This window comes from Chenopodium album, chromosome 6 (assembly GCF_948465745.1).
Source record: "Chenopodium album chromosome 6, dcCheAlbu1.1, whole genome shotgun sequence".
NCBI classification, from domain to species: Eukaryota; Viridiplantae; Streptophyta; class Magnoliopsida; order Caryophyllales; family Amaranthaceae; genus Chenopodium; species Chenopodium album.
In genome coordinates this window covers 50,005,786-50,012,427 of record NC_137839.1, presented here as the reverse complement: position 1 = coordinate 50,012,427, position 6,642 = coordinate 50,005,786, and positions in this window count along the sequence as shown.

Genomic DNA, 6,642 nt, shown 5'->3' with positions numbered 1-6,642 from the left:
TTAAAACAAGATACTAAGGACACATCAGAAAATAATACGTGTCATTGCTGGGTGTCTTTTAGTATACAACTAGTGTTTGGCCTGGACGTTGTTTCGGGTGTTACTTTGAGTATTTTTATCATTATTATTATTAAAGATCTTGAAAGAATTTTTTTATTGTCGAAAATTATAATATTACAATAACAATAATAAAAAGTTTTGAATAATTTTGCTTTTATTTCTAATATGTATTTTTATATTTATGTGCAGTGATAGAACAACATTAGCTTATAGCTTGGATGATAATAAGTTGGTCTTCATTCAATGAGGTCTTGTGTTCAAACCTTATTAGACCCATTTTTGGTTAACCATGACATGAAACAAAAATGTGCTAAAAGTACACGTAGCATATTGAATGATGATGTAGCATTATGCTGGTGCAAGAATGAGATACACGTGACACATTGACATTTTTAGGAATGCTTTTTAATATATGATATAATAATATATAAAGTATAGACTAGATTAGGTCTCGTGCCATGCACGGTAATTTTCAATATCTATTATTAGTTTAACACTATATTTTATTATAAAAATAATCTAATTTCATGCAAAATAAGATGAAAAATTCATAATTACAATAAAAATAAAATTATATCATAATACAGAAAATCGTGGGAGTATTACATAATGCACGACTAATATAAATAATTACATATTACGTCACAAAGTTTTTTTTTTTTTTTTTTTTTTTTTTTTTTTTTTTTTTGGTTTTGAAAGAACGTCACAAAGCTATATGTAGGAAAATAGTATCGCATTTTATTAAATAAAAAAAAATAATATTTTTGATGAAAATGTATAAATGGAATATAATTACCAAATAGTAAAGAAAATATAATTTCATAGTATTAAGAATTTTACTAACGAATGCCCCCGACATGTTAGATAAGCATTTAAACGATTTGACATGAATCTTACTAACAAACCCTTAATGATTTTTGACATGATACACATTTGGGCTATAAGCCTAATAACGATTTTATAGACTAATCTTCCCATAAAATCTTTGCAAGCAACAAAGCATAAAGAGTGGTCACCCCCCCACCACCACCACCAATTTTGACCTTGAAATTGGACTATTATGAATCAAAATAACCTCAAAATCATAACCGAACTGTTATATGATTTATATATACTTGTAGGGAATAGTTTCAATCCTTTAAAATCCCACTAGCTTGAACCCCACTGTGATCATACACTAAAGTACGGTGGCGTCCAAAAGGGAAGAAGATAGAGCAAAAGAGTCGCCAACAAGTTTTTAAGGAACTTATAAACCGTTCACGAGGTGAAGGTTACACCCCTTAACGATCCAAGAGATCGTAAACTCCATAAGGTCATGAACCAAATAAGGGTTCGGGGATGATGGTACAAATCCAACCTAAAAGAGATTGAACCTGCCCTAATAATAGGCCTCTACTTTATTCTGCTCGTATTCATGTGCGCTTTCTGATTAACATACAATCAATAGGTTAACCCTAAACCTGTTTAATTTATGTTGGTTGAATTTAATGCACAAATAAACTATTATTGGCGATCACTTGAAATTATAATCACAATTAACCCTAACAAGATTATTAATATCTTATTAAGCGTGATTGCAAATACCAATTCCCTTTAACATACAATAAAAGGTGATCAAGCAATAAAATAAAATATGATACATATCAAGCAACATAATAAATAATAATCATCATCATGAATAATAATTATAAAATAAAATAATCATTATCAAAACAATAATAATCATAAATAAAATAATCATTATAACAATTATAATCATAATCATGTTCATGTTAATATTAAAGCATAATAATAATAGCAAGATCCTAGGCATGATACTAACAAGATTAATAACAAACCCTAGCATGTCACTAAGCATTAAAAATCAAATCTTTAACCCTAACATGATACTAACAATCATAAATATTAGGAAGAATATAGGAAGCATCGTACTTTTAATCATACTTGATATTAAAAATACCCTAGACATGATACTAGGAATCATAAATAACAATCTAAGCATGATATCTACATCATAAAATCAATTAAACCTTTAAAGTACTTACTTGGATGCCTCGTACCTCTTTCTAATAACAAAATACACGCGTTAGTAACTTCAAGGAAAAATAATAATCAAAGAAATTAAATTAAATAATTGAAAGAGAGATTTGGGACCAAACCCTCAGAAATTAAAACCTTTCACGTCTAGGGCGAAGGAAACTTCGAATATGGCTAGGTGTTTCTAGATCTTGTGAATGCGGAATTTTGTATTAAAAAGCAAAGAAGAAAGAATGCATGAACGTTAATTGAAAATTGATGAATGAATATGGACAATCCGTGAATGAAAACGGAGTTTTTGATACGATATTTATAGAGAAAATCATCCAAAAAAGATAATTTATCAAAACAGAGTCTGAAGACCACAAAACACCTTGGCGCCAGCCCTGACTCATTGGCGCCAGGACCAGTGGCTAGCGCCAGGCGCCAATGCTGGCGTCTGGCGCCAATCCCGATTCCAGGCGCCAAGGCCTGGGGTTGGACGCCAAACCGAATTTCAACGCGTTTTCGAAAATCTGATAAACTTCCCGTACTGGAAGATAAAATAATATAATTTCAGTCGAAAATGCTATTTGATCTAATTAAAACTCTGAAGAGTCCTAACTGAATTAAGAATGATAAGACCTTCTAGAATGTTCTAGAAGACCAAAACCATTCCTAATTACATTAGGAATGATAAATCATATTAGGCCCTCCCCTAGATCATTGGGCCGTACTTAAAACTCAAACCGGGCCCAGTTTAGTAAATTGGCCATAAATTCCTCAATATTCATCGGAATTAGGCTTATAATATATCGTTGGAAAGGTCTTTGCAAGCCCCATCCAACTACACCACTATTGGACCCATATTATGGACCAACCAAACTGGATTGGCTGTTTTCTTAAAAATAAAGTTTTCAAAAACAGGGAGAAGAGAAAAGAAAAGAAATAAAACTTTCCGCAACACTAGACCTTTCCACACTTTCGTTTCATTCGATTATGATTCGACGTGAAAGGCAGTCATCACTGGGTTTGGTTTTGGGGAGACACAAATGGGTGTCTACAATACTACCTCCGTTAATTGTTATCTGCAACTTTGGGGGTATTATTTGAGAGATATAAAATATTCCAAAGTTGCAGATAACAATTAACGGAGGTAGTATATAGAGAGAGCAAAGGAAGTATTTACTATCTGTAATATTATCGCACTACAGATGAAATGAGAAAATGGGGTGAATTTGCAAATGCATTTCACCGTGTATTTATAGTAGAAACATGCTACTACTACTAGCTATACATAAGTCATATATAGGTTACTAGGTTTGGAAAATATTGCCTATGCATTTAATGGTGATGACCAAAAAAAACCAATAATTGTGTGGCATTCACAGAAGTTACTTCATAACACTTCCCCTTAAATGCCCACACAAAACTGAGTAAATGTTGTCTATTAAAATCTTGCTAGGGAAAAGAAAAACAATATTTTATTATATGCTGTAGTGTACTGCCTCATTAAAAACCTTGTATAGAAAAACCCATTGGGATAAAAACCTAATCGAAGAGAAAAAGAGTGCAGTGCATATAATACTCCACCTGATTTTAATATAACTTATGAAGATGACTCATTCCAATCTTGTGAACCAACCGCTCAAAACTCTTTGAAGGTAAGGATTGTAAACAAGTCTGCTAGATTATCACATGATTGGATATGTTGGACATTTATCTTTCCTTCCTTCTGTAAATCATTTGTAAAGAACAATTTTTGTGATAGATGTTTAATCCTATCACCTTTGATGTACTCGTCGGTCACTTGCGCGATGCATGCAGTATTGTCTTCGTAAATGATGGTTGGATTTCCAGCTACTCCTCTCATTCCACATTCTTCCGGGATATTACCAATCATTGACCTTAGCTACACACATTCACGTCCTGCTTCATATAGAGCAATCAACTCAGCATGATTTGATGATGTTGCCGTCAAGGTTTGCTTTATTGATTTCCAAGAAATTGTTGTTCCTCCATAGGTGAACAAATATCCAGTTTGTGACTTGGCATTTTGTGGGTCTGATAGATTTCCAGCATCTGCATATCCGATGAGGGTGGCATCTTTCCTTGATTGATGATAAAACAAATCAAGATCTTTCGTTCCTCGTAGATTTCGTAGCAAGTGTCTTACTCCTTTCCAGTGTCTCTTTGTTGGTGCATTGCTATACCTGGCTAAAAAATTCATTGAAAAAGCTATGTTGGGTCTAGTATTGTTAGCTAGGTACATTAACGCGCCAATTGCACTTAGATATGGTACTTCAGGACCTAGAACTTCCTCGTTTTCTACTCGAGGTCTAAATGGATCATTTTTCATGATTAAAGATTAAACAATCATCGGGGTGTTCATTGGGGTCGCTGTGTCCATGAAAAAACATTTTAACACTCTTTCAGTGTAGTTAGACTGCTGGACAAGAATACCATTATTTAAGTGTTCAATTTGCAATCCAAGACAAAATTTAGTTTGTCCAAGGTCTTTCATCTCAAATTCTTTCATAAATTATTTTGCAGTTCTTTCAAGTTCATTTGGAGTTCCAATGATATTCAAGTCATTAACATAAACTGCAATAATTGCAAATCCTGATTGTGATCTCTTAATGAAAACGCAAGAACTGATTTGATTATTCTTGAACCCTTCTTTCATAAGGTATTCACTAAGATGATTATACCACATCTTTCCAGATTGTTTCAATCCATAAAGTGACCTTTTTAATTTTATGGAAAGTAAATGTCTAGGCTTGTGGTTTTCTAGTACTTTTTAATCCATTAGGGACTTTCATATAAATGTCTATATCGAGTTATCCATATAAATATGCGGTCACTACATCCATCAATCGCATCTTTTACCCAACTGGCTTTACACCTTATGATGTAAGGGTATTTTGCCAAATACTTCTTGTTTTTCAAGTGACTTTAACTCTGTCTGCATTGCCTCTTTCCATTTTGGCCAATCATGCCTGCAACGATATTCTTCCACTGTTCTTGGTTCACTATCATTTTTGTCAGATGCCATTTCAATTGCAATGTAATATGCATATATTTCATTTACGATTACATCATTTCTATTCCAACGATTCCTGGTAGAAACAAAATATATTGAAGTTTCATTGTTATCGATGCCATGGTCATCTTGTTCATTCCCTTTCGGATTATCATATTTTTCTTTATTCTCATCTGTATTTTGTCTTTCTTGATCTTCCGTAAGGGGAATATTTTTTATCTCATCAGATCTCTTAAGTTTTGTTGGTTTAGAGTCTTTTGAACCAAGTGGACTTCCACGCTTTTGGCTTGCCAGAGATTCATTTTCAGTGATCTTGTCACCAGATGGAATTTCGATTCGTGCAGGGGCATTTTCAGCTGGTATATGTGATCTTGCCACTTTCTTTGTATCTATAAATGCATCAGACAGCTGATTTGCAATGCTTTGTAAATGAACATTTTTCTGAATTTCTTGTTCACACATATTTGTTCGTGGATCAAATATTGACAATTATGTTGTATTCCAAATGATTTTAATTTTTTTTCTTTTGTGGGTCCACTTTCTCTCCCCCTAAGGCTGGGAATATTGTCTCATTGAAATGATAGTTAGCAAATCTAGCCGTAAATAAATCACCGGTCATTGGTTCAAGATATTTAATTATGGAGGGTGATTCCCAGCCTTCTTTGTGGACCCATCTTTGTTTGTTGGGGTTGAGCAATATGAACATACGCCGCCCAACCAAAGATTTTAAGATGTGAGACATTAGGTTCTCGACCAAAAACTAATTGTAGTGGTGAGAACTTATGATAAGCAGTCGATCTCAATCTATTTAGAGTTGCCGCATGTAATATGGCATGACCCCACGCAGATGAAGGCAATTTTGATTTCATCAATAATGGCCTTGCAATCAATTGTAGTCTCTTAATTAATGATTCAGCAAGGCCATTTTGTGTATGAACATGAGCCAATGGATGTTCAACAACAATTCCAATCGACATACAATAATCATTAAATGTTTGGGATGTAAATTCCCCAGTATTGTCAAGCCTTATCCTTTTTATTGTATGGTTTGGAAATTGTGCCCTTAATTTAATGATTTGAGCAAGAAGTTTTGCAAAAGCAACATTTCTACTGGACAAGAGGCTGACATGTGACCATCGAGTTGAAGCATCTATTAATACCATAATATATCGAAATGGTCCACATGCAGGATTAATTGGTCCACAAATGTCTCCTTGAATCTTTTCTAAAAATGTTGGAGATTTAGTAGTAATTTTGTTAATAGATGGCCTTATTATTAATTTGCCAAGTGAACATGCAGAGCATGTTAATTCATCTGATTGAGGTATTTTGACATTCCTAATTGAATGTCCAACTGAATTTGCTATAATCTTGTGCATCATTCATGTACCAGGATGACCCAAACGATCATGCCATAAAGTTAGCAATTTCTTATTATCTAACTTCTGGTTATATATCAAATTTATTTCAACTGGTCGTATATCTATATGATATAACCCTGAAGAATATGCTAGCAATTTCTC